Here is a 27,986-nt window from a genome sequence, read left to right on the forward strand (position 1 = left end):
AACAACTATAGTCTCTTGATTTGTTCATTTTAGCCACTCTGACTGGTGTGAGGTGATATCTCAGTGTGGTTTTGATTTGTGTTTCCCTGATGATGAGTGATGTTGAGCATCGTTTTATGTGTCTGTAGGCCATTTGGATGTCCTCTTTGGAGAAGTGTCTGTTCATATCTTCTGCCCATTTCTTCACTGGGTTATTTGTTTTGTGAGTGTGAAGTTTGGTGAGTTCCTTGTACATTTTCGATATTAGCCCTTTATCTGATATGTCATTTGCAACTATCTTTTCCCATTCTGTCGGTTGCCTATTAGTTTTCTTGATTGTTTCCTTTGCCTTGTAGAAGCTTTTTATCTTGATGAAGTCCCAAGGGTTCAGCTTTGCTTTCATTTCCCTTGCCTTGGAGGATGTGTCAAGTAGGAGATTGCTGCGGTGGAGGTCTAGTATTCTAAAATAAAAATATTTTTAACAAAAAGCAAGGCAGAGGTAAAGCAAAATCCCATCAACATTGTTAGTCATCTTGTACATCAAACATCAGAATTTAATGAATATATACTAAATTTCAGCTACATCAGTATTTATAATCATTTTATTGCTATTTTAATATTTGGTGAATATCCCAATTATTTTATTATGAAACTTTAATCTTCATTTTGTCATTTCCATCATTTTTTTCTCTTAGCTGTTATATAATTTTTTGTGTTTTTCCCCTGAAATATTTTGTTCACAGTATGTTTTCCCAATTACTCAATAACTTAAAATATACTTCTGATGTCATCATTGGCCTACTCTCTCCCCAATAATAATAAGTTGATGTCTGGACTTCTGGTCTTCGAAGTCTCTGTATTTCTGTGGTTGGAATTTGCGGACTAGTGCTGGGTGCCAGCTTCCTACATCCTTCCGACCCGAGCACTTTCTGTTCTACACCTTACGGCATCTCTCTGCTTATATCAACATTAACATTTTTATTTTCAGCTGGTTTATATGTCAGCATGAAAATGGGGACCATAAACTGCAGAACATTAGTTAGTTGTCATGTCAGTCTTCGGCCACCTTTGTATGGCTTCCACACTTCCTCTTTGCAGTCCTCTGTGGCATAGTGACAGGACGGCATATCCATTACTCAGGTAGGTTCTTTCCTTCTGCATGCATGAATCCTGCCGTAGAAGAACATTCTGGCCTTTATCTACTCTGTCATGCATTCTTGTCCATAAAAGTATCAGTGAATTGTCTGACTACTGAGTATGATAGAACCACCAATATGCACAACATAGTCCCTTTTTACTTTGCCTTTGGGATATTTCTGTACTTTGCTTTTCTGTAGGAAGCAAACAGAAACAGGAAATATGGAGGTCAAAAGCAAAAGGGAAGGAGTAAGAGAGACAGAAACAAAGAAACAAAGAAAATACCTGTTCCTTTCCTCTATAGGTTTTTCCTGGCAGACCTAAGGGAAACAAATGCAATACTGTCTATAATTAGGTAGGTAGGTATTTGTCTATAGCTCTATTATTAATAAAGGCATTGTTTTCATCTCTTCTTGCCCAGTCTTCATGTCTGTCTCACAAGTGATTCTGAACCTGTCTGGAGAAGAATTATTTATTGAGTTTTCTGGACTCCACACACACCCACTGTCACGGTCTTACTTATCATCCAGAATCCCTGTACCCTAATAGCAGCATGTACTGAGAATAGGCATTTTAGAAATATTTTTATAGCAAGCTATTGAACATTGTACCACTAATGACCCAGTAATTTAAATTCACACATTGATCTACTTCACCTTTATTATTCCCTTTGTACATATGAACATTTAATGTGGAAGCCCAGACAGGAAACCAAGTCGCTGAGTGAGAGAAGCATCCACACCAGCACCTTCCTGATAACTTCCCAACCTGTTCTGCCTCTGCAGCCAGGGCTCCGGTCCTCATTTTGTTTTGTTCTGTTTTAATCTCTCATTTGGACTATTAATCTCATTTGACCTCGGGTTATATCCCAACCAATTTTTCCTCTTGGGCTTCTACACTTTTTCATTTCAAATCCTCATTATTTTGGCTCAAAAACTTCCATGAGTCCAATTTCCTAGTGAGGCACTCAGGTTGTTTATAACGGGACACCAGCTACATGGTCACCTCTCATTACCAGACCCCATTCTCCTGTCCTTCAGACACGGCACTCTGTCTCTGTGTCACTGGCTGCCAACATATCCATTATAGATCAGTCTTCTAAATTTCCTTTATGAAAATTGTTGCTATCGATTGCTTCTCTTTCAGAAAAGTAGAGTTCCAAATTATTTTCCTGTTTTAGGTGCTTATGAACAATTTCTTAGAATTTGCTTCTTCTCCCAGTGTGAAAAAAGCCAACAACATATTTATGGCTTTTGTGAGCTTTCTTGTTTGTATTAATTAACAAATCTGAATCTATATATTAAGTATAAATATAATATTTAATATGTTAGATATTAAATATCTATATTATTTAATACATTAACAAATTTATGTTAATGTTTACTTTATTGCATGTTTAATAAATCAATATTATTGTAAAATATATACATAAACATTATAAAATGTATAATAAAATTATTAAATATAAAATGCATGGAATATTTAATATATTCTATTAAGTATATTACATATTAAACATATTTATATAAATATGCACATTCAGAATCTTCCTAGCAAGTGGAAATCATGGATTTCAATTCCAAGTCTTCCCCACTTTAGCCATGAAAACTTGGGCATGATACAAGCTCTCTCAAGTTCTTGGTCTTGGCTAACATCTGTTACATAATGCCATTATGAGGCATTGCCCCATGGTTGACAGTGAACAGCTACTGGTCTCTGTTTCCAGTATGCCTGAAATATTTATTTGTACAAGGGGTTTGGTTTTTCGTTTGTGTTCAATGTTTATTAACTGAATGCCTAAAAACATATTGGCACACTGAGGCTTATAACTTTTATTCAGTCTGCATTCATGTTTTCTGGGATTACAATAGTATTTCCCAACTAAATTTTAAAATAAAATTTACTTTTATGCTTTCTTTAAAAAAATAACTGTGCTTTTAGTTGAACTAATTTTAGAATTGAATTAGATTAAAAAGTCATTACTTAGATGATATGAAAGACAAACGTTACAGTCTAATTACGGTAGGTAAGTACTAAAAATAAAGACAAGTGTAATATAATACCAGATACTTCAAATGATTTCAAGAAGTATAAACCAAGGAAAGGGGAAAGGGATATGGGCTGGTCCGTTTTAGAATGAGTGGTCACAAAACATGCTTCTGAGAAGGTACAGCGAGGGAGAGAGCTGTGCTAATGTCTGGAGAGACAGTGTTCAGTTCAAGTCAAGTAGTGGGATGGTCCTTCTGTGTTGGAAGAACACTGAAGAGTCCAGGGTGCCTTGAGGAGACCATGAGGGGAGAAGGGGGATTTTTGAGGTCAGGGAAATCAGTAGAGCTAAATCAGTTATAGTCAGTAAGGAGTTCAACTCATAATCCAAGTGGACTTACATTTGCAAAGGAAACCAAGGAGAAACACAATTACACATCTTTTCTCTTTACATTTTGTGTTCTTTCTTCATGTCTTTATGTCTACTTTCTTTGAGATCAACTGAATAACTGTAATGATTCATTGTGAATTCATTTCAAGATCTTATCTAGCTCCCAGGAAAACCAATCAGACTCCTAGTTCTTATATAAATATATAATTATATATATATACATATATATTATTATTATTATTATTATTATTATTATTATTATTTCTAGTTGTGTTGATGATTTTTATCAAGGCTGCCTAAGACTTGGCCTGACTCATTTAAGTAGAAGCAACATTTTTTTTTGTAGTAAAGCATAATTCCCCCTCATAAGCAGTAAATAGGTCTAAAGCTTGATTTTGAAGAGTGTGGAAGCCAAGCCAGCTTCTTGTTGGCTCAAGGAAAATGAGGGTTCCCATGTATGGATAGAATGGGCTATTCCTCCTGAGTCTAACACAATTTCCGTAATGACACCAAGGAGGAAGAAAACAGATGCTGGCCCAGCTCTGCAGCAGTGGGATAAGGACTAGGTTTGTACTTGAGTTCCTGGTACAGTCTGTCCTAGAGGCATGAAGACTGGAGTTGGGCAAGTGTAAGTCAGTAATTAGGTAATGAGGGTGCAGTGTTCCTTCCAAGTGGGGGGTAAGCAGAAAAAGGCCTGTGTTTTATAGAACAAAAACAGGTGTAAGAGTTGGGTTCCATGGAGGGCAAGAGGGTGAGTTATCCTGGTGTAAGCAAAATCCTAGGTATGTGACAGATTGCTGATCAAGTTGGGCTTTGTAGAGGGAGACTTCACACCCTTTGTTTAGGAAGGTGAGGAAAGTGATGGTGTGAGAAATAGAAGAGGGCAAAGGACAGCTACAGAGAAGAAGGTCATCTACCTGTTGGAAACGGGTACTATTTGGAAGGGAGATGTTAGAGGAATCAGATGCCAGTGCTTAGCCAAAGAGGTGGAGGCCATCCCTAAAACCCTATGGGAGAACGTCCAAGTTAACTGTTGGGAGTGTTGGGTGTTGGGGTCAGTGCTGGTAAACACGAAAGGTCTTGGGATTTGGGGGAGATAGGAGTAGACGAAAACATGTTCTGAAGATCTAAGACAGTGAAATACATGGTGGAGGGTGGAACGGTGGAAGGAAGGACGTATGGATGGGGGACAATAGGCTGGATGGGGACAGCTACCTCATTGATAATTCTGAGATCCTGAACAAGTTTAAAAGAACCACCTGGCTTTTTGACTGGAAGGAATGGAATATTATAAGGAGAGGTAGTAGGCTTTAATATGAGGAAAGGAATTTGGAAATGAGGGGTTATAGGCCTCACAAGGCCTCAGGTTTGAGGAGGAGATTGGGGTTTTGAAGAGGAAAAGGTAAGATCCTTAAGGAGCATCGTGATAGGAGTGAGGTGAGTAGCCTTAATAGGCTTTGAGTTGGCCCATACAGAGGAGGGAACTGAAGTCATAACTGGAGAGAGTGAGATGGGAGCAGAGTGTAGACTCAGTAAGGAGTCCCAAGAACTGGGATTGTGAACGTGTGGGGTGCAGATGAAAGTGAGTTCCTAATTTGGTCATGATGTCTAATCCTAGAAGAGGGACAGGATAGTGCCACAGAACAAGAAAGCAATGGCTAAAGATTTGATCTCCCAGGGTGCGGGGGACCAGCCCACGCACCACAGTCGAAAGGTCCCGAGTAGGGAGTTGGTGTCGGCGAAAATATCTCTAAGAAAGAAGACTGACAAGACGAACAAGACAAGACAGACGAGAGAGAGAGAGAGAGAGAGAGAGAGAGAGAGAGAGAGAGAGAGAGAGAGAGCGCGCGAGCGGATGGTGGTTGGTAAAAAAGGACACTTCTTTATTGAGATAGCCAGGGTCTTATATACCCTGGGTGATTACATCATTCTTATCAGCAAGTAACAGGTTTAAGTCATTGCAAAAAGAATCCCCTAATGATAGTCTGGTTTTAAACATATGATAGGTCTGAAGAATTCTATGAGGAGATATACATTCCTTAACGCCCTGCATTAATTATTCAAGGGTGGGATGCTTATCCTTAAGCAAATCTTTTGGGAGAGATTTATGTTCACTCCCTACAGCCTTAAGCAAATCTTTTGGGAGAGGATTATGTTCACCCCCAGAAAATAAAGTAAATCATAGGATGAACAGAAGCCATATGTGCGGCCCAAGAGGCAAAATATTGTTTGAGGGTTATTATTGCCTACTGGGCCCCAACACCAGGGCACATGGCAAGAGGGGGACCCCTGAAGGGTGAAGAAGAATGCCACCACCACAACAGATGAAGAAAGGAAAAGAGGGTCTTAAATATCCAGGCAGAGTGCTGTAGATTGCTCCTGTGTCGATAAGAAATAATATGTTCTTTCCTTTAATGGAGATGTACCTTGGACTCAGTTGTGGAGATGATATGTAGGGGAGACTTTTCCTATCCTGGGGTATCTCATCCATACCTTGAAGAAATCCTGATGATTCCCTACTGGGAATATGGCTGATCCCTTGTGTGGGCTCTGAAGACAGGTTTTGGGAGGTGGCACGCAACCCTACTGTGAGGGGGGAGCTCATAAGTCTGAAATAGTTTTTGATCATTTTGTCTCTCTTTCTCTTTGATTTCCTCCTGTGTGTGCTTAAAACCTTGAAGGCCAGGTGTAGTGATTCAGAATGAGGAGTTATAGGACCTTTATCCAGTTTTTGAAATGTTTTCTTCGGGGTAGTACAGGTGGAGAGAATAACATATAGGTCCCTACATGATAAATCATAGAAGAAGGTGAGAAACCCAAATTCTTTGTTGAATATGGAGGGATCAGTTGAGGAAGAGCCAAGCTTAGGTTCTGCATGAAAAGGATTAGGCATGGAGAAGGCGATGTGGACTTGAATCAGGGGCTCTGCCTCAGCCACCTCCCTAAGAAGGAATTGGGTGGTGAGAGCATCAGGAGGCTGGTGAGAGTGGCCAAGAACGAGGGTGGGTGTGAGAAGATTCAGCATGTGGAGTCAAGGGCTGAAGGGTAAGGTAAAGGGGTGACAACGAGTCTTGAGGGGAAGGAGGGGTGCTGTGGAGTGCTAAGGGAGGATTGGCTGCAGGCAAGTGGAGAGGCAGAAGTTGGTTGGCAGGGCTGAAGTCCGAGTCCGGAGAATTGGGAAGAGGGAGGGGGGGGAGTCTTTGGGGAGATAGAAGGAGCATTCGACAGGCAGTGCTAAAGTCAGGATGACAAGCAAGTTCGAAGAAGCTCAGACATAAGGAGCCTCATGCCATTTTCCCAGGTGATGACAATATAAACTCACTTGGAGAAGAGTATTGTGGTCAAAAGAGCCATTTTCTGGCCAGACCTCCTGGTCACCCAGTTTATATTGAGGTCAGCATGTGTTAAAGAAGAAAATGAGACTTGTGGGCTGTATATCTTATTTTAATTGGATATTTTGAGATATTTAAGGAGGCATCCCCGAGAGGAGTCCTTGGAAGGGACAGAAAAGGTATTGCTTATCTGGAAATCTAGGAAAAGAAGGGAGATTTTGAGGTCTAGGAACGTATGGAAAAACATGAAGGAACACATCTTGACTCAGCATCTAGAGAAACCCTGATCAGTGCAGAGCCCCATAGAACAGAGCATCCCCCAAATTCAAGGGTCTGTGTGTGTGTGGCGGGGGGGGAGGGATTGAGGAGCTTAAGATTGTGGAAAGACCCAGAGGAGACATCCCTCCAAAGACCAATTCATTGATTATTGACTGAGCCCATAATGGAGCTTGAATCCTGCTGTGCGGGGAATCAGCCAACACCTAGTGATTGTTCTCAATGTGCCAGGCCTCAAAGAGGCCTCCTGAAAATGAAACTTTGGCTTGTCCGGGATTAGATTGCAAGGAGATCTGGTTGAGATGGACCAACAGATGATGGTCAGTTTCTGTTCATAGGGCCACCAAAATATCAGCGGGGCCCGTCAAACAGGTGGCAAGGAATTGCAGGACAGAGTTCATTCACTCTGCAAGTGAGAGGAGGAGGGGCCAGGCAGCTGGAGAAATGCTGGCCTGGACCTTCTGTCTGGCTGGGCATTTTAAGGGGTTTGGTCTGGTTTGGTTTGGTTTTGAAGGATATGAGAAAGTTGTAGACGTGCTCATGGCACGTATTGGGAGGGGTTGACTCCTGGCCAGGTAGAGCAGGAGGAGGCAGCTTTCCCAGGGTCTCTGTCAGGACTTGTCTGAGATGTGGGTTATGGTCAGGCTGGAGAAGCAAACGTTGTAGTTGGGGTCTGTTTTCTAAGAATGTAAGGCCTGGTGACCTAGAAAAACAAAAAGGGCCAAGTGCGGACACCTGTGAATTTTGTCTGTAACTGTGGCTGGGGGGTGATGGAGGCTTTGAGTAGATGCCTTTCACCCCTCTCTCTGGTTTGCAGATAGCCGTCCTCTTGTAAACTTGCACACCAAATACAGAGGCCTCTGGTCTCTTCCTCTGGTGGTAAAGACACTAATGCCATTATGGGGGCTCATCCTGATGAGGGTCTAAATCTGATTACCGTACAAGGCTCCTTCTCCAAATACCGTCGTATTGGGATGAGCACTTACTGCGTTCAATTCATAACTCTAGTGCCTGGCTTTGTTCATCTTTAACATTCCCAGCAGTGAAGTATAGGGAGGTTCTGATCCTTCTCCCTCCTCACCAGAACTGGTTAGTATTTGACTTTCTGACTCTAATGTGTTTCTTTTTTATTCCTGAGTGCTATTTAGCTGTATGTACCTCCATTTGATTAAATGTTCAGGTAATGTAGGACATTGTGGTTGTTTCCAGTTCGGGACTATCACAAATAAAGCTAGGAAGATTCATGTACAGGCTTTCATGTACACATGTTCATTTCTCTGTGATAAATGCTCTTGGTCGTATAATAAGTGCATGTATAGTTTTTAAAAAGATACTGCCTAACTATTTTTGAAGTATCTGTACCATTTACATTCCCACCAGAAATATGTAAGTGATCCATTTTCTCTGCATTTTTAAAAGCATTTTGCATTGCCACTATTTTTATTTTACCTGTTCTAACAGTATGAAGAGATAGCAAGTTTTTTTCTTTAATAAAACTCAAAATGAAAATAAAACTGGATATATATACTCATTCTTTCCATTGTTCTTTCTTTATTCCTAATATTCTGTGATTTGGTATTGTTTTCTTTGTTTGCTTTTTAGTTTATTTATTTAGAGAAAGAGAGAGAGAGAGAGAGAGAGAGAGAGAATCTCAAGCAGGCTTTGCACTTCCGGCATGGAGCCCACATGGAACTAGAACTCAGGAACCTGTGAAGTCATGATGTGAGATGTGAGCCAAAATCAAGAGTCCAACAGCTTAGCTGACTTCGTCCCCTAAATGCCTCATCAGGATTCTTTATTAACCATTCTTTTTCCCTCTGAAGAACTTCCTCGAAGCCATTCCTACAGGGTAGGCTTTGTCATGACACGTTCTCTTAGTTTTGATTCATCCCAGATTACCTTGATCCCACATCATTCCTGATGGATATTTTCTTTAATTTTTTAATGAGAAATCCAGTATTATTTGAATTGCTTCTTCTATCAATAAAATAGATTTTTTTCCCTGCTATTTTCAAAGCTTTTGTACATAGTGTTCAGAAGTTTGACTATGATGTGTCCTGGTATATGTTTCTTTGTGTGTGTTTTGCTTGGCTGCCTGAATTTATAGGCTTATTGCTTTTGCCAACCTGAAAAAATCTCAGCTTTCCTTGAATGCTTTTCAGTTCCACTCACTTTCTTTCCTCTTTTAGGAACTTTGATGACACAAATATTTGATCTTCTGTTATAGTTCAAAAGGACTCCACAGTTTTGTACCTTTTGTTAATTTTATTTTTCACTCTATTTTCCCTCTGGGGAAATATAATATCTGATAATCCTACAATTTTGTCTTCAAATTCAGTAATACTCTTCTCTGTTCTTCCCATTTTGCTGTTGAGTCTATCCACTGAGAGGTTTTTTAAAAAAATTATTATAAAGTTTTTCATAGTTATAAAATTTTCATTTGGTTGCCTTTTATTTTCTATTTCTTTACTATGAGTTATTATTTCTTTCTTAGAATTATTTTGTTGAATTCTTTCAAACATGTTAATAATTGCTCATTGAAACATTTTTTGATGGCTGATTTGAAGTCATGGTCTAATAATTCCATCATCAGTATCATCTTGGTGTTGACATATGTCAGTGATCTTTTCTTATTCAAACTGAGATTTTTTTCCTGGTTTGTGTTATGACAAGTGGTTTTTGATGATGACCTGGGCATTCGGGGTATTACAAGACCCTGGATCTTACCTGAACCCATTATATTTGACTTTGTCAGACCCTGCTGTGACAGAGAGGGTGGGGATTGCCTTGTTGCTGCTGGGAAGGAGCAGGGGATAAGTCTAGGCTCCACACTAGGTCTCTTTTGACACTCATGGGTGTCAGAGGTAGAAGTTCATGGTTTCAGATAGACCTTCTTTGATGCTATTTTTGGCTAAGAGCATCTCTTGTACCTATGGTCATGTGACCTCCACTGACACCATGGTAGGAGGGGTGTGACTTCAGTAAACTTGGGCAGTGGTGAAAGTCCTGGCTCTCCACAAGACTTATTCTGACATCACTCTGTGGAGACAGGGAGGAGTTTCTTATGCCATTGGATTGGAGTAAAAGTACACACCACCCATGTGATCTTCATTGAAACTGTGGGGCAGGGGTCTCCTTACTACCCAGTAGGAATGAAGTCCTGGTCCCCTGCTCAGGCTGTCTTGATATCACATCAATAGGGAGGTTGAGACATTTATCCCTTTTGTAAAATAAGTCACTTAATTGCTATCTATCAATTAGATTCCATTGAAATGCACAGACTGTGAACACTATCTATCTCTTCCCTAAGAGCAAACTAATGCCAGCAGACCAAATCTGGCTCACGGTCTACTTTGTGTAGCCTATATTCTAAAAATAATTTTTACATTTTAAAAGGCAGATTTTCTAAAAATTAAAATGCAACAGAGGTCTTTGTTACTGGAAAAGCTTAAAATATTTATATCTTATTTCTTACAGAAAAAGTTTACAAACCTCTGTCTTACAGCAAAAGAAGACAAACATGCAAGACAACAAAACAAACACACTCAAACTTAGCAAATGCAAGTATCATGAAAGTATGATTCCAGGTTTCTAGTCTTACTAGAATTCAATAGTTTGAGACTGATGTAAGCCAAACACACACCAAGACTCCAGAACCTCTCATTTTATTGATTCTGTTGGCCAAAGAGAGGTAGGCACAAAAAAATACATAAAAATATAAAGTCTGGGGCACCTTGGCTCAGTCCATTAAGAGTCCGACTTCAGCTCAGGTCATTGTCTCACAGTTGGTAAGTTTGAGCCCTGCATCGGTCTCTGTCTGACAGCTCAGAGCCTGGACTTGTTTCAGATTCTCTGTCTCCCCCTCTCTCTGCCCCTGCCCCACTTATGCTTTGTTTCTGTCTCAACAATAAATAAACATAAAAAATTGAAAAAAGATGATATGCTTTTAATAGATTAATGTTAACATAGAATGTGTTGAAAGCAAAAATTACATTATTGAGCCTCATTAGAGATTCAGTGCGAGGTTGTCAACTGACCATTAACTCTGGCCTGTCTCATTTGGCACGGATATATCCCTCCCTGTATCTTAACTGGCTGGTTCATTTGGAGAAGAAACTGAGTATGGTTGGCTTAATCTATTCATTCTTTTTTCTTTTCTGTCCCTCCTTCCTCTGTATATTTCCAAGATGTATCCCTGCTCTATTGGTATCTATGCTATAGGCAGTTTGCCATAAGCCCAGAATTTTCTGTTTATATGAGGGACTAGGGAGGAAAGTGCTTAATTCAAATGCAGAATGTGAGGAAGCCCAGCAAAGGTGTGATTCCTACCAAGGATCCAAAGTGAGCCCTAGCAATAAAGCTGATGTTTTCTGCACCTATAAGATCCTTGTATCTATTTTTCCATGTAGTTGGTGCGGGATGGGGATAAAAGGTGTTATTTATTGGCTCACCAAAATCAAGAGAAAATATAAATAATTGCAAGCTTTCACACCAAAATAGAACTAGTTTTATGCATTAGTGACTTAACCAATTTTATAGGAGAAAACACAAAAATTACCTTTTAGTTTCTTTTATTTTTTCCCCTTCTTTGCCATTTCTTCTTGTTTTCCTCAACCTCTTTTGTTATTTGCTGATAAACTACCTCAGGTCTACTATCTATGGTCACATATTCTTATGACTATTATTGTTTCCAAACGAGAGGGCTTGTGGATGTGGAGACGTAGGGAACCAGCATTCACTGAAGGCAAATGCCACACGTGGCGGTTGGGAAGATGCATATGATCGTGAGCATATTTCAAAATTAAAAAGACCTGGATCCAAAATTTACTACACAACTTGCTGGTGGTGTTGTCTCTGTTTAGGCAAGTGGCCTTCTCTGTTTCCAATGGTTCACAACTCCGATTTGAATGTACCGAGGTGGCTAGTGTCTATGCTTGGAAGTCAAACACCTGAGTTTGGTGCCAGCAAGGTTAATATTAGCTGGACCATTTAAGAAAGTTACAAGTAACTAACATCTGTTTGTATTTAGCTTCTTATTTTGTAAAATAATAAACCATTAATTGGGCCTAATGTATATAAACCTTCCTTATATTTTAATTGACAGAACAATCACTGTTAATCTACATCATTAGTATCTCTTACATGTGACTTCACTGTTAAAAAGATAAAATGATTTTATGGACTAAAATTGTAAAAAAGACAAGAACAGGTTTCAAAAATACAAAAGCAGGGAAATGCAATTTATACATAAAATTGTAATTGAGCAACTGACATTTATAAAGTTAATTGTCATAAAATAAGTTTATTGCAACTTAGTAAATTAAAAAGTAGCCCTTTTTCTAACTTATCTCCCTCTGGGTCTTTCATAATGTATGCATTTGTCTGTTTGATGGCAACCATAACTTCCTTTGACTGTTCGCTTTTCTTCATTTTCTTTTCACTCTCAGACCCCATAATTTCCAATAATCTGTTTTTTAGATCACTGGTTTTTAATTTTGCCTGTTTAAATCTGCTGTTGAACTTCTCTAGTAATTTTTCATTTCAGTTATTGTATTTTTTTAGCTCCAATATTTCTGTTTGGTTCATTTTTATATTTCTATCTTTTTTGATATTCTTACTTTGTTCATGTATTGTTTTCCTGATTTTATTCATTACATATTTCTGTACTCATTAAGCTATTCAAGACAGATGTTTTAAAAGTCTTTATCAGGTAATACATGGACCAAGTAGTTTTAGGGTCAGTTTCTAGAGTCTTATATTGTTCTTTTACATAGTCCATGCTCTCTATCTCTTTGTATGCCTTGTGCTCTTTGTTAAAAATTAAGAATTTGAAAAAAACAACCATTTCTTCCAGCCTTACAGAGGGTCTGCAGTCCATCTAAAGCTCTCTTGCCTATGACATTCATCATTGATTTCAACAACCTCCAACCTAATATCCTACTTATGCTAACTGTTCTCAGCTGTCCAAGTCAAGCATAAACCAATACCCTGATAGCTCCCAGAGAAGCCAACGTATTGCAACTTCCACTTTTTTCCTCTTTTTTTTTTTTTTTTGAGCAGGCAAATGTTTATTAGAGTATAAGATTAGAAAGTAAGGGTAGTAGGAAAGCTCTCTTTACAGAAAGAGGGCACTCTAAAGTGAATGCCCCTTTTCCTTCCATCCTTACTTAAAAAGAACTTGGAACTCAGTGGTTTATTCCTCACTGCACCAGGGCCCACAAGGGATGGGATATGACAAAATGCCATGAAATTTTCTGGCATTTTGATTGTGGCTTTTTACTAGTTAGGTATTTGCTTGATTACTGCCACATCTTGACTACTTTCTGGAGTTCTTACAAAGACAATGTGAATGGTATGTTGCTTGTTATTTGGTCTTTCTGTGGGGAGTGAAGGTTTGGAACTTTCTGTCTGCCACCTTACTGACATCATTCCAAAATAATCAATTTTTATACTTCAGTAAATTTTGTGGCCATGTTCAGACTTCCAACCCCCATCTTCTATTGAAGATATTTAGGAATGTTCAAGAGGTATAGCTGATAATGATAGCACCAACTACCCAGAACCACAAGTATACAGATATATTCTATTAAAAGAAAATCATACTAACATTCAAAAGTGTGAATTTAAATAGATAAAACTTTAAGATATAAAACTTGATTTTTTAATAAATTCTCCTCAAATATAGATTTATAATTGATATAGTGTTACCTCACTCATTTATTTGGTTAAATAAAATATTGCCAAGTATTAAATAAGCAATAAATATGTTATCTTTCCCCTTTTACTCCATTGTCTTCCACCACGATTTACTCTTACCCACTCTCCTCCTTACCACTATGTTAACCAAAATTTTAGTCTCAGAAATTTTATTATTTTCACTGAATTCTGAAGATTTATTCTATTATATTCAATAGATGGTAATGTAGCATACATATTTTAAAATATCCATGTACTTCAAATCTTGTATGAAAGTCTTTGATGAGTAAGTTACAGATTTATGTAATGATTTTGATTAAATGTATGCAAAACGTTCTGACCTTGAAGTTATAAAGAATAATGATTAACACAATTTCCTACCAAACATAACCAAGAACAGTGAAAAATGTACTCTGATTATTCTTACCATAGTAGAAAAATTAGAGCACTGTATTTTTTCATGGCACTTATGAAAATCAATAATGTTTAGCTCTGCTAGTCCTGATAAATTGTCCTCATCTTAGAATCACCATAGGAGTTAAATTGGGTCAAAGCCCTTTCTAAATTGGCCTATGGAAGCTAGACCCTCCTTGTTTCCTTGTGTTCCTTCAGTGTACAAAACCAGCTGAGAGATAATGCAAACATTTCTTTTCAAACTATTCAAATTTTTTTGGAAACAAAAAGTTGTGGGATTAAGGACTTTTATTACAAATGTGAAATTTATTTGTAGCATCTGCATATTAATGAATCTTATGGACCTTATATCATGGTTCTTTTAGTTGCAATCTGTCACAAAATGTAAAATCGTTAGGCCTCCTTCAGGAACAATATGAGATCCTTAAAAATCAGGACAATAAAGTTAAGCAGGACATCTGGGAGTGTGACTATGACAATGTGATCAGAATGCTCTGTCAAAATGAGAACAGTGAAGGATTTCTAATGGCTCCCTAAACAGACCTATTGGGTTACATAAAGTTGAAATACCAAAGTGAAAATGACAATTATTTTTCCCTAGCACTTCCATAGCATTTATCTTATTGCCTTTGGTTTTACATTTTTGTTTCATTCATAGGACCTTGAGCTATTTGAGGACAAGCTCTGCATGTTCTTTTTTCCTTTTTTTCTTGCCGCAGCCCATTGTGCAATTTCTGACACATAATGGACACTCAGACAGTATTTATTGAGTGAATAAAGGAAAGCTAATATTCTCCCAGAAGCATTTTTTTACTGGAATAACAAGCACTGACCAATTAGAAAGTAAAAGACATTTATAAATACATGATGAGAGAAAATCAATAGATTTCAAGATATTCTTTTGAGTATTCTGGCTACTAATTTACTGACTGTTCCAAAATTATAATAGAAATTACTGAAGAGGACCTCAAGATTTAGGGACCACCCTATGTAACTGATGGGATTGTATCTTTGATGTTAGACCCAAATTTAAAATACCAGAATTTGACTCTGCCAAGAAAGAAAAAAATCTAAGTACTGGTACACTTAAATTATATATACAAATACTGATTAGGCATATTTTGGTTTTTCTTATTTGCTGTTTCCCATAATGTTTCATTTTTCCATTATGATAACAATACAGATTGTGATGATGATGATGATGATGATGATGATATTTATGGTGATTTACACACATGAGATTTACTTTGATAATATGTAAAGCACTACTGCAATTTAATGTATAATACAGACATTATTTCCCTTAATCTTACTGAGAAGATAGATTATATTGAGTTTTCTGTAGACATGTAGCAGTTTACTCATCTAAAGTTTATAGAATATAAACTAAAAGAATAACATCGTATAGAAAAATCAAAGAACAAAAAAGGTTTATACATAATCAAAAGAGTTAGAGAGATACTTAGATAAGGGAATTTTCTCCAAAACACTCATAGGGATTTATTACCGTTGTGAATACAGTATTATCCAGTGTCTTGCCTTTATTTGGTTTTGAGGCTTATGAACCTAAATTTAGAAAACACTTCAGGTTAGGACAAATTTTCATCTAATTTGCAAATCTGGTACAGTAAACCTACATGTCTATTTATTGATTTCACATGAGATGTGATACATAACAAGGACCCAAATTCTCATGATGATATAGGCCTTTTTTTCTCTCTCTCTATAAAACAGTATGTGTTAGCTTGAGTTTCTCAGAAGTGGACCCAGAGCTAATAATCTGTGATTACAAGTTCCCAGATTAAATGAGTCAGGAAGGAAGTGGGACCAAGAAATGGGGAGACAAAATTTTTCATGTTATCAGATAAAATATTCTGTCAGAGACTCTGAGGAAATTTGGAGTGTGTCCAACCTCAGAGTTGCCCCACTGAGGAATAAGGCATCTGGGGCCCCTGTTATTGCACCTGTCAGTGACTAGTTAAACTTCATGCCTGTAAGGATGCAAAACCCTAAGTAACTGTGTTCGTCACTCACACAGCTAACGAAGGCTCCCATGACACTTGGGCAGCCTTTCAGAGAGAATGAGTTACAGGCACTTGCTTCTGGAAGCAAAATCTCACAGAAGCTTTGAAGGTGGACTAGTGGTTCTGGGCAGAGCACCAATGTGGTTGTCTGATGTATGGGAAGTTAAATCACAATTGTAAAGTTATGTGAAAGCCAATTAGAACTAAATTTTACTTACAAAATTTTTCATGTTATCAGATAAAATAATCTGGTATATTAGTGTTTACAGGAAGCATGGTCTTTCCCATAAGGAAAGAAGCTAGTTAGCAAGGTTTTCCCTTTCCTGAAAAAGTAGGCATTTTGCCTTTGTGATTATATATACTTTTTCTTTCTTCCTTTCTTCCTCTCTTCCTTTCTTTCTTTCTCTCTCTTTCCCAGCTTGCTCTTTTTTTAAATAATTAGTTTCCCTTTAGAATGTCTTGTTCTTTCTTTGGAAAGTTCAATAATCTTAATCAGAATGCATAAAGATTATCAGGCCAGCAATTTATTCCATAACTTAAAAAAATCAATATTTATTTTTGAGAAAGGAAGAGAGACAAAGCATGAATGGGGAAGGGGCAAAGACGGAGACACAGAATCTGATGCAGGTTCCAGGCTCTACGCTGACAGCAGAGTCCGACATGGGGCTCAAACTCACAAACCATGTGTACCTCCATAATTTTAACATGCCCCTGTCAGTTTTCAACCCTCTCAGAAGTTTCTTTGGTGTAATCTCAAACCAGCCTACATAAGGACAAGGCAGGTAGAGACTGACTAAAGAAGCAGCCACTCCAGGTTCGTAGGTGGAAGTTTTAATAAATAAATAAAACTTACACATGAGCCTTGTCTTGAGTGGCAGCTAGATGAATAGATTCCCACATCTGCCTACAGCATCTGAAGTTTATAAAGAGCCCTTCACTGGCTTTAGTAATGTACGCCATGCAGGTGTGTTCAGCATCTCAAGGCTCAATCCCAGAGCAGCCTCTGAGGAAGGGAAAGGGAGCCCAAAGTGCTTTCTCACTCTCAGAGGCTGCTCTGGGTCATGGAACAGGGCAGGAGGGTTCAGGGCGACTCTAAGCATAGAGGCAAGGCCTCTCTGAGTCCAGGACTATGAAGGGAGGAGTCAGGAGAGGAACAGGTGGATGGGATTTGAGTGCTGGAGTCACAAAGAGGAAGGGACCCTGCAAAGCAGCTCAAAAATATGCATAAAAGACCCCTAAAGTGTATGGGGTAATACTGAGCCCCATATGCACAGAGTGAAACATCATGTGACAAGAAATAAAGGGACAGGAAGTATCATAATTCCATCAGCTCACACAGCCTGAAGAAAGTTTGTGTTCTGATCAGCAAGGTTAAGACTCCCTGTTAAACCTTCTGGGCATTCACCCTAGAATTGTAGTGCAGGTAAGTTACTTCTATTCTGAATTTCTCAAGGGTTTTATTAAGAAAGGGTGCTGTATTTTGTCAAATGCTTTTTCTGCATCTATCAACAAGATCATATGGTTCTTATCCTTTCTTTGGTATTGGCACAAAAACAACCAATGGAATAGAATAGAGAACCCAGAACTGGGCCCACAAATGTACGGCCAATTAATTTTTGACAAAGCAGGAAAGAGTATCTGATGGAAAAAGGACTGCCTCTTCAGCAGGTGGTGCTGGGAGAACTGGACAGCAACATGCAGAAGAATGAAACTAGACCACTTTCTTACACCATACACAAAAATAAACTCAAAATGGTTGAAGGGCCTGAATGTGAGACAGGAAACCATCAAAACCCTTGAGAAGAAAGTAGGAAATAACCTCCTTGACCTCAACCACAGCAATTTCCTGCTTGACACATCCCCAAAGGCAAGGGAAATGAAAACAAAACCAAACTCTTGGGACCTCATCAAGATAAAAAGCTTCTGCACTGCAAAGGAAACAATCAAGAAAACTAATAGGCAACTGACAGAATGGGAAAAGATAGTTGCAAATGACATATCAGATAAATGGCTAGTATCCAAAATCTACAAGGAACACACCCAACTCCACACCCCCAAAACAAATAACCCAGTGAAGGAATGGGCAGAAGACATGAACAGACACTTCTCCAAAGAGGACATCCAGATGGCCTACAGGCACCTGAAACGATGCTCAACATCACTCATCATCAGGGAAACACAAATCAAAGCCACACTGAGATACCACTTCACGCCAGTCAGACTGACTAAAATGAACAAATCAGGAGACTACAGATTCTGGGGAGAATGTGGAGAAACGGGCACCCTCCTACACTGTTGGTGGCAATGTAAAGTGGTACAGCCACTCTGGAAAACAGTGTGGAGCGTCCACAAAAATGTAATAATAGAACTCCCCTATGACCCAGCAATAGCCCTGCTAGGGATTTACCCAAGGGATACAGAAGTGCTGATGCATAGGTGCACATGTACCCCCAATGTTAATAGCAGCAATGTCAACAATAGCCAAATCATGGAAAGAGCCTAAATGTCCATCACCTGATGAGTGGATCAAGAAGATGTGGTATGTATATACAATGGAGTACTACAAGGCAATGAGAAAGAATGAAATCTGGCCTTTCTTAGCAAAGTGGATGGATCTCGAGGGTGTCATGCTAAGTGAAATAAGTCAGGCAGAGAAGGATAGATACCATATGTTGTCATTCATAGGTCTAACAGGAGAACAGGAGAAACCTAATGGAGGACCAGGGGGAAGGGAAGGGGGAAAGAGAGTTGAGGAGAGAGAGGACGCAAAACTTGAGAGACTATTGAATGCTGTAAACGAACTGAGGGTTAAAGGGGAAGGGGGATGGGGGAAAAGAGGTGGTGGTGATGGAGGGGGGCACTTGTGGGGAAGGTCACTGAGTGTTATATGGAAACCAATTTGACAATAAACTATTTAAAAATAAATTGATTAATAATTAAAAAAAAGAATTGTAGTGCAGGGCAAAACTTCATTACATAACTGTGCTGAAAAGCAAGACTTGGACTTCTGTAGTTTACTCTCACTATCTTAATGGGCCCTATGATGTAAAGTCCATGTTACCAATCACTTGCAATTTATACTAGTATTTTGGTTATTATCATACTTTGTTTACTATTCTAAACTTTTTTATTTAATGTTACCCACTATCTAGCCAGATTGCCTTCTCTAAACTAGGCTACAGTAATCCTATTTTCATGTTGCCTTACTACTGAGTTTTTTAGTGAAACATACCTGTGTAGTCACCCCTGTTTTATTTAATCTACTTTTTAATTGTTTGCCAAAAAGTTGCTGAGTAGTTTTGTTTTCCTTAACAGAGCTTCATTTGCTTATAATAATAATAAATGAAATATTGTTATTATGAACACATATTGTAATAAAAGTCATTGAGTCAGATTATTTTTAGAATAGTCTTGACCAAAGTACTTCCTTTCTGTTATAGTTCGCAACAGACATGAATTTCATCATTATATATGAGTTCTTGCCTTAGCACTAAAAATTGCTGGTGTATTCATTACACACACAGTGTTTTTCCTTGTCTCATTGCTTGGGAAACAATATAATTATGGAAAATATTGTGTTTGCTTGCGCATAATATTTCCCAAATGAGAGATAAATGTCTAGATTTCTGCCATGATATGATTGTGCCCTGTCTGAAATATTTTCATATGCATTGAGTATTATGTGAAGCACAGAGTTGGTTATATGAATATAAAAGCTTTTGTTATATGCTTTCATCTAAATTTAATTAGTTCCACAAAGAATATAGCTCTTTATTTAAAAATATAAAAAGTAGGAGGGGGCCAAGATGGTGGAACAGCATGAAAGGTTTTTTGCATCTCTCATCCCTAAAATGCAGCCAGATCAACACCAAAGCATCTTGCACACCTAGAAAAGTTATTTGAGGATTCACACAACATCTTCACAACTTAAACCACAGAACTTGGCAGGCAAAGGTCCCAGTGGACCCCAGAGAACAACCACATTTACTGGTATTGAAACAGGACATTAAGGTCCAAGCCTGGTGCCAGATGTGTGTTATGAGTTACCATAATCCCTAAAACGCTATTGCTACATGATCACATGAACTTTTTCTGGGGCAGGCTGGCACCCAGCAGCAGTCTCCAGACATCGACAGCAGCACTCTCATGAACGTTCTTGGAGCCTGGTTGACACCTGGCCATTGCTTGGTGAGACTCCCCCAGAGGGTATGAGCAGGTCAAAGCCATAGTCCCTCAAAAGTGAGGGGTTGGGAAAGAGCCCCATTTGAGATAAAACTCAGGAGGGAGTTGCTCCCTGACAGCCTGAAGTCTTGGTCACAGTCAGCAGAAATAGAAATAAGAGAATATTATGAGCAATTAAATGTCAATAAAATGGGCAATTTACAAGAAATGGACAAATTCCTAGAAACATATAAACTAGTCAAACTGAAATAAGAAGAAATAGAAAACTTGAACAGGCCCATAAACAGTAAAGAAGTTGAATTAGAAATCAAACATCTTCTAGAAAACAAGAGTCCAGGTCTGGATGGCTTTGCAGGGAAATTCTACCAAACATTTAAAGAGGAGTTAACACCTGCTCATCTATAGCTGTTCCAAAAATAGAAATGGATGGAAAACTTCCAAACTCATTCTCTGAAGCCAGCATTACCTTGATCCCAAAACCATAGAAAGGCCCCACTAAAAAGGAGAACTACGGACCAATTGTCCTGATGAACATGCATGCTAAAATCCTCAACAAGATACCAGCCAACACGATCCAACAATACATTTAAAAAATTACTCACCATGACCAAGCGGGATTTATACCTGGAATTGAGGGCTGGTTCTATATCTGCAAAACAATCAATATGATACATGACATCAATAAAAGAAAGGATAAGAACCAAATGATCCTCTCAATAGATGCAGATAAAGTATCTGACAAAATATGGCATCCTTTCTTGATAAGTACCATCAAGAGTGTAGGGATAGAAGCATAGTACCTCAAGACCACAGAATCTCCATATGAAAGACTCACCATTAATATCATCATCAATGGGTAAAAACAGAGACCTTTCCCCTGAAGGTCAGGAACACATAGGGATATCCACTCTCACCACTGTTATTCAACATAGCATTGGAAGTTCTAGCCTCAGCAATCAAACAATATAACAAAATAAAAGCATTCAAATTAGCAAGGAAGAAGTCAAAGTTTCAATTTTCACAGATGATATGGTATCTATATGGAAAACCCAAATATTCCACCAAAAACCAGCTAGAACTGATCCATGAATTCAGCACAGTCACAAGATACAAAGTCAATGCACAGAAATCAGTTGCATTCTTATACACCAATAATGAAGCAGCAGAAAGAGAAATAGAAGAATCAATCTCATTTACAAAAAACAAAACAAAACAAAACATAAAATACCCAGGATAAACCTAACCAAAGTGGTGAAAAATCTCTACACTGAAAACTATAGAAAGCTTATGAAAGAAACTGAAGACACACACACAAAATGGAAAAGAATTTCCATGATCATGGAGGGGAAGAACAAATATTGTTAAAAAGTCAATACTACCCAATTCAATCTACATAGTGAATGCAATCTCTATCAAAATAATACCAGCATTCTTCACAGAGCTAGAATAAACAATCTTAAACTTTGTAGGGAACAAAAATAGACCCCAAATAGTCAAAACAATCCTCAAAAAGAAAACCAAAGCTGGAGGCATCACAATCTCGGACTTCAAGCTGTATTACAAAACTGTAATCATCAGGACGGTATGGTACTGGCACAAAAACAGACACTCGGCTCAACAGAACAAAATAGAGAACCCAGAAGCAGACCCATAAATGTATGGTCAACTAATCTTTGACAAAGGAGGAAAGAATATCCAATGAAATAAAGACAGTCTTTTCAGCAAATGGTGCTAGGAAAACTGGGCGGCGGCATGCAGAAAAATGAACCCAGACCAGTTTCTTACACCATACACAAAAATAAACTCAAAATAGATGAACCTAAACATAAGACCAGAAGCCATAAAAATCCTAGAGGAGAAAGCAGGCAAAAACCTTTTTGACCTTGGCTGCAACAATTTCTTAATCAACATGTCTCCAGAAGCAAGGGAAACAAATGCAAAAATAAACTATTGGGATCTCATCAAAATAAAAACTTCTGCACAGCAAAGGAAACATTCAACAAAAAAATTAAAAAAAAAGAATGAAATCTTGCCATTTGCAATTACACAGGTTGAACTAGAGGGTATTGGGCTAAATGCAATTAGACAGAAAAAGACAAATACCATATGATTTCATTCATATGAGTAATTTAAGATACAAAACGGATGAACATAAGAGAAGGGAAGCAAAAATAATATATAAAAAAGGAGGGGGACAAAACATAGGAGACTCTTAAATACAGAGAGCAAGCTGAAGTTTGCTGGAGGGTTGTGGGGGGGGTGGGCTAAATGGGTAGAGAGGATGCTTGGGGTGAACACTGGGTGGTACACACAGGATGAATCACAAGAATCTACTCCTGAAATCATTATCGCACTAGATGTTAACTAACTTGGATGTAAATTTAAAAATAAATAAGTAAAACAAACAAACAAGAAAACCGAGCATGTGAGACATCCAGACAGGAAGCCTCAGGTGAAACTCTTCCCTGTGACAACAGCAGGTGACATTTTCTTCTTATATTCAAGAGAAGAAAACTTGCTCATGGAAGACCAAATGGTGCAGCCACTTGGCTTGCCCAGGAAGGAACAGAGTTCTTTCATCAAAACAGCTACAACAAACTCATTCAGAAGAGCCAGAGGGCCAAAACTCAAGGTGAATGCAAATTCCCTTATGCTGGACCCCCTTGGAAACACTCGACTGAAAACAATTTTGGAAAGCACTGTATAATTTATTTAGTTCCTTGGATCAGGGTTGTCATTCTTGGGTCCCCAATATCTTTCAAAGTTCATAGCAATTAGAATATCATTTAATGAGCTATAAATTGTATTCTCAGCATTCTGATTTTAACTGCTGAAGAAAAGTGACCTAGTATTGTAAAGTTATAAAGTTTAACCCAATTTGAATATAAGGTTTAATCCAAAAGTTAATATGCCTAACATTCCTAGCTTCTTTATATGACAAAACCTAAAAATTCGTAACATAAAGTATGTCTTTAGGAATACAATCTTTGGCAATACAATCTTGATCAAAGCCAGGATCAAAATGATGCATGGAAATTTGGAAATTTAATTAGTTTTAAATGAGTCCCTTTGATACCTTATGTGTATCATCTGATATATATATATATATATATATATAAACATCGTATAATGTATTAAAAATGGTCTTTTGAGTAAGTGGCATTAGAGAGGATGCTTGTTAGGATGAACACTGGGTGTTACACACAGGATGAATCACCGGAATCTACTCCTGAAATCATTATCGCACTAGATGTTAACTAACTTGGATGTAAATTTAAAAATAAATAAGTAAAACAAACAAACAAGAAAACCGAGCATGTGAGACATCCAGACAGGAAGCCTCAGGTGAAACTCTTCCCTGTTTTACACATTTTACAAATGTGACCATAATACTATAGACAACCAGGCAAAGGGTATATCACTTCACGGCAGGTAAGCAGTCAGTGAAGCAGTATGTGTGGCTCCGCAGAGAAGGGACACAGCAGGATCCTACAGCAGGGAAGCCTCTCGGAGGCCCACAAAGCCCAGCTAAAATGGTGAAAGGCTCTTGCTCTCAGTCATTTCGTCTCAACTTCTTGAGAAGCTTTTTTAGCCTAATGATGAAGATCCTGTGGTTAAACACAACCACTGCTGTCCATGTTACTGGATTATTCTTAGATAATTCTTTAGGGTTCCTGGCTGAGGATAAGTGGACATACGGATACTTTTATCCTAAATGTCAGTGATCTTGATGGGTTCATACTGTCAGTTCAAGTTAATTATTTTATTAAGAAGTGGTATTTAGGCAGAGAGTTCTATGAGCCTTCTCACCAAATTGAACTATATTTCCTCATACACTTTACAAAGCACTTGGAAATAAATCCACACTTTAGGAGAAGATAATATCTCTGACATGTGCAGCAATTTAGAAAAATAAAAATATCACAGTGGAACATTATGATAAGGGCACACAGAAGGAAAGCTTAAGAAACATCATTACTTATAAATGTAAATATGTTTCCTCTTGATGTACAGGAATGTGTGTTATTTTAATTATATTTTGGTCTTTATAATAATTTTAAGATATATTCCTAAGATCTGAATAAAGAGCTAAGTCAGGAAAGGAAATTGTCATTGAAAGCATTTCAGATAAGTTTGGGTGTACTTAAATTGAGATTCAAAAAAATCCACAGCCATGTGCAAAAATAAATGGTGGGTATTTACTTTATTAAATTAAACTACAATATGACACAGAAAGTGCACAAAACATAAACGTCCAGCTCAATGCATTATTACAAAAGAGTAATTTCTACCTGTGAAGCCAGGTGGAATATTTCCCACTGTGCAGAACACGCTCCCTCCCAAAGTTCAACCCCTCACTTCCCAAGGAAAACACATTCCCTCCTGACTTGTAGCAGCTTAGACTGAGTGTGCTTATTTTGAAAGTTACAGCAAATGGAATTATAAAAGTATACGCTTTCGCACCTGCCTTTTTTCGTTCAGTATGATGTTTCTGAGTGTCTCCCATTTAGATGCATATCAGGGTCGGGTTTGCATTTTCACAGTATTCCCATGTATGTTAAGAGCCACAAATATGTAAGTACATACATGTAGGAATTCCACTCCAAGATGATACTTGTGCTGTCTCTGCACTTGAGTTTTTATAAACAATTTGATAATAATTATTGTGCACATTTCTGAGGTATATAGTATATACGTATTTATAGTATATATATGTACATAGTATGTATCTTTGTTGAAGGTATTAATTGAATAACTGTTGGTTTTCTTAAAGTGTGTCTTCCCCAAGCAAATTATATTTTACTCTTTTTACTTTTGCACATTCTTCTAGGTTCATACTAGTAAATGATTAAGGTTTTTATTGGCCTTTCTCCAATGTGTAATAACAGTGAATGCCTTTTTAAATAAACAGTTGAATGTGCTATATTTTGAAGCTCCTAATGCATTTTTGCCATTTTTAAGTGAATACCTGTTTTGCTTATTAACTTGTAGAATTTCTTGTAAATAAATCATATTCTATATATGAGACCTCTGTTGTCTATTCATGTCATAAATATCTTGTTCTAGCCCAGGTGGACCACAGATATTGTCTCCCAGAGTGAAAGAAATGTATTTGCATATCATTTCCGGTGAAATTAGAACTGACTCTCCAAAAACTATAGTTATAGAATTTGGCTGATATTAGTCTTGTAAACCTGAGTAGAATTATCAGTCTTTAGTATTATACATCATATATGAAGATACATTTATAAACTAGCTTATGTGAATTTTGAAATTATAACAAAAGTAATTTTATAACTGACCACAACCAAATTCATGGCAAGATATGTTGGAAATATTTTCAGTACTGTACCTAGAGACGCTTATAGCCCAGAATTTTCTCTATCTTCTGAGAAATACGCTTTAATTTGTCAAAACAAATATTCTGTACTGACAGAAGGCTAGACTGTCAAAGTATCACCACATACATCAGTTTGCATAATTACAAGCACCAAAAGAGTGATGGAAGAGGGGTAATTATATAATTTAAAGAGAGGATATGGGGCACCTGGGTGGCTCAGTCGGTTAAGCCTCCGACTTCAGCTCAGGTCAGATCTCACTTTCATGGGTCCGAGCCCCGCATCAGGCTCTGTGCTGACAGCTAGCTCAGAGCCTGGAGCCTGCTTCCAGTTCTGTGTCTCCTTCTCTCTCTGCCCCTCCCCCTCTCATGTTCTGTCTCTCTCTGTATCAAAAATAAATAAAACATTAAAAAAATTAAAAAATAATAAAAAGAGGATTAAAAAAGGATAAAATCCTGTCAAGGGTATTTAATATCTCTTTCTTCTTGAGAGATACAAACACAAATGGGAACTGTTTACTACACCCTTTGAATCCATGATTTTGTCTGCTCTGCATACACTCAAGATCCTTTGACTCCAATGTAAGACGAGGACTTTGCCCCAAAATTCTTGGTCAAATCTGGAAATCAGCTGAATGTTTTGGCAGCTGAAGGCTTATTTTATCATCAAGGCTATCAGCCACTCTGTAAAAGCCAAATTTATTTGTTTTTAATTTTTGCACATTCACTCCAGAATGATTTTTATTCTTTCTAAAGACAACCTGTTTGAAAAGAAATGTAGCTCTAGTTAAAGATGGGAGAAATTGCTCAATAGGTTTATTTTCCATTAGAGTTTCTATCTACTGCCTTTGTTTATTCTTGTTCTCAACAAAGCCATTTATTTGAAAGGTATAATAGCTGTTTTCAACACTTGAAGACAGAGCAGTACAAATTTGTATCAGCACAGTATATGTCTAACAGTGCATGATTAATTGGAGGCTTCACCCATGAATAAAATTATGTAGGAGATTTTGTAAACTCCTGTCCATTTGATCAAATGAAGATGAGCAAATGTATGTCTTTTAGTTCACATTCCCTAAATATCTGTTTGAATGAAAATGTCATATTTCATCCTAGACAACTCTTCTCACTAACTCTTTTTGCACCCATTCTCTATCTACAAATTCAAAGTGTGTGTGATAGAGGTACTGACTTCAGAAGTCTAAAACTGCTATTATAAGTGCAAGAGTCAACACAACATCCATAAAGGAAAGAGTATCTGAAGACCTGAAGCTGTAAACGAGTTAGAACTATGTACATATACTCCTGAAATTTTATGCATATCTCTATCCTAGCCTGTTAATGAGAAGCTGGCTTAGGTATTAATATTGGCTTTTGTATATTTTGAAAGACAATAAATGAATTATTACTGTCATTTAACATTTAAACTAACAACTTTCAAAACGTTATATGGAAGAAATTTGGTCTTTCTTTCAGTATAATATTTTAATGTTTATTTATTTTTGAGAGTGAGAGACAGAGCATGAGTAGGGGAGAGGCAAAGAGAGAGGGAGACAGAATCCAAACAAGCTCGAGGCTCTAAGCTGTCAGCACAGGGCCTGATGTGGGGCTTGAACTCACTGTGAGATCATGACCTGAGCCAAATTTGAATGTTCAACCAACTGAATTGTGGGAGGCAGAGGCAAGATGGCGCCTTGGCAATCAGCCCAAGCACATGACAAAGTATGGCCCGCCTGCCTCTGGTGTACCCACCTCCCAGCCAGATACCGCGATAAGTGTACGACCAATGCAAAGCCATGAAATTGGTTAGCCCTGTTGCTGTCAGCCAATCATGAGCGGCTGCATAGCCTGTACGGTACATATATAAGGGAGGGTGCTTTGCGCAAGGGGAAGAAGAAGGAAGAAAAGAACCAATAAAAGTCTCTGCAACGAATCCCCATGTCGTCAGTTCTTCAAACTGCGGGCAGTTTGAGCGGCTCCGGCACTGAATCACCCAGGCACCTTGGTCTTTCTTTCAAATACAAGTCATCAAGTTAAATTTTCAATATTAAAGATTATATTAAATTATTTAAAGATTAATTAAATTAAATTTCAAATTAAAATTAATTGATTAAAATATTAAATCAATTAAATATAATTAAAAATTAAATTGTCAATTAAAATTTTATTCTAATAGTTATAATCAGATTTTAATGTATCAAAATTAGATATTAAATATAAAAAGTTAATAT

General features: G+C 37.8%; 1 pseudogene; it reads left to right on the forward strand.

The window, feature by feature from the left end:
• Nucleotides 1–17,193: 17,193 nt before the first annotated feature.
• LOC115279442 overlaps nucleotides 17,194–27,986 on the forward strand; it is a 49,644-nt pseudogene continuing 38,851 nt past the window's right edge.

Source organism: Suricata suricatta, chromosome 15 (assembly GCF_006229205.1).
Source record: "Suricata suricatta isolate VVHF042 chromosome 15, meerkat_22Aug2017_6uvM2_HiC, whole genome shotgun sequence".
Taxonomy (NCBI): Eukaryota; Metazoa; Chordata; class Mammalia; order Carnivora; family Herpestidae; genus Suricata; species Suricata suricatta.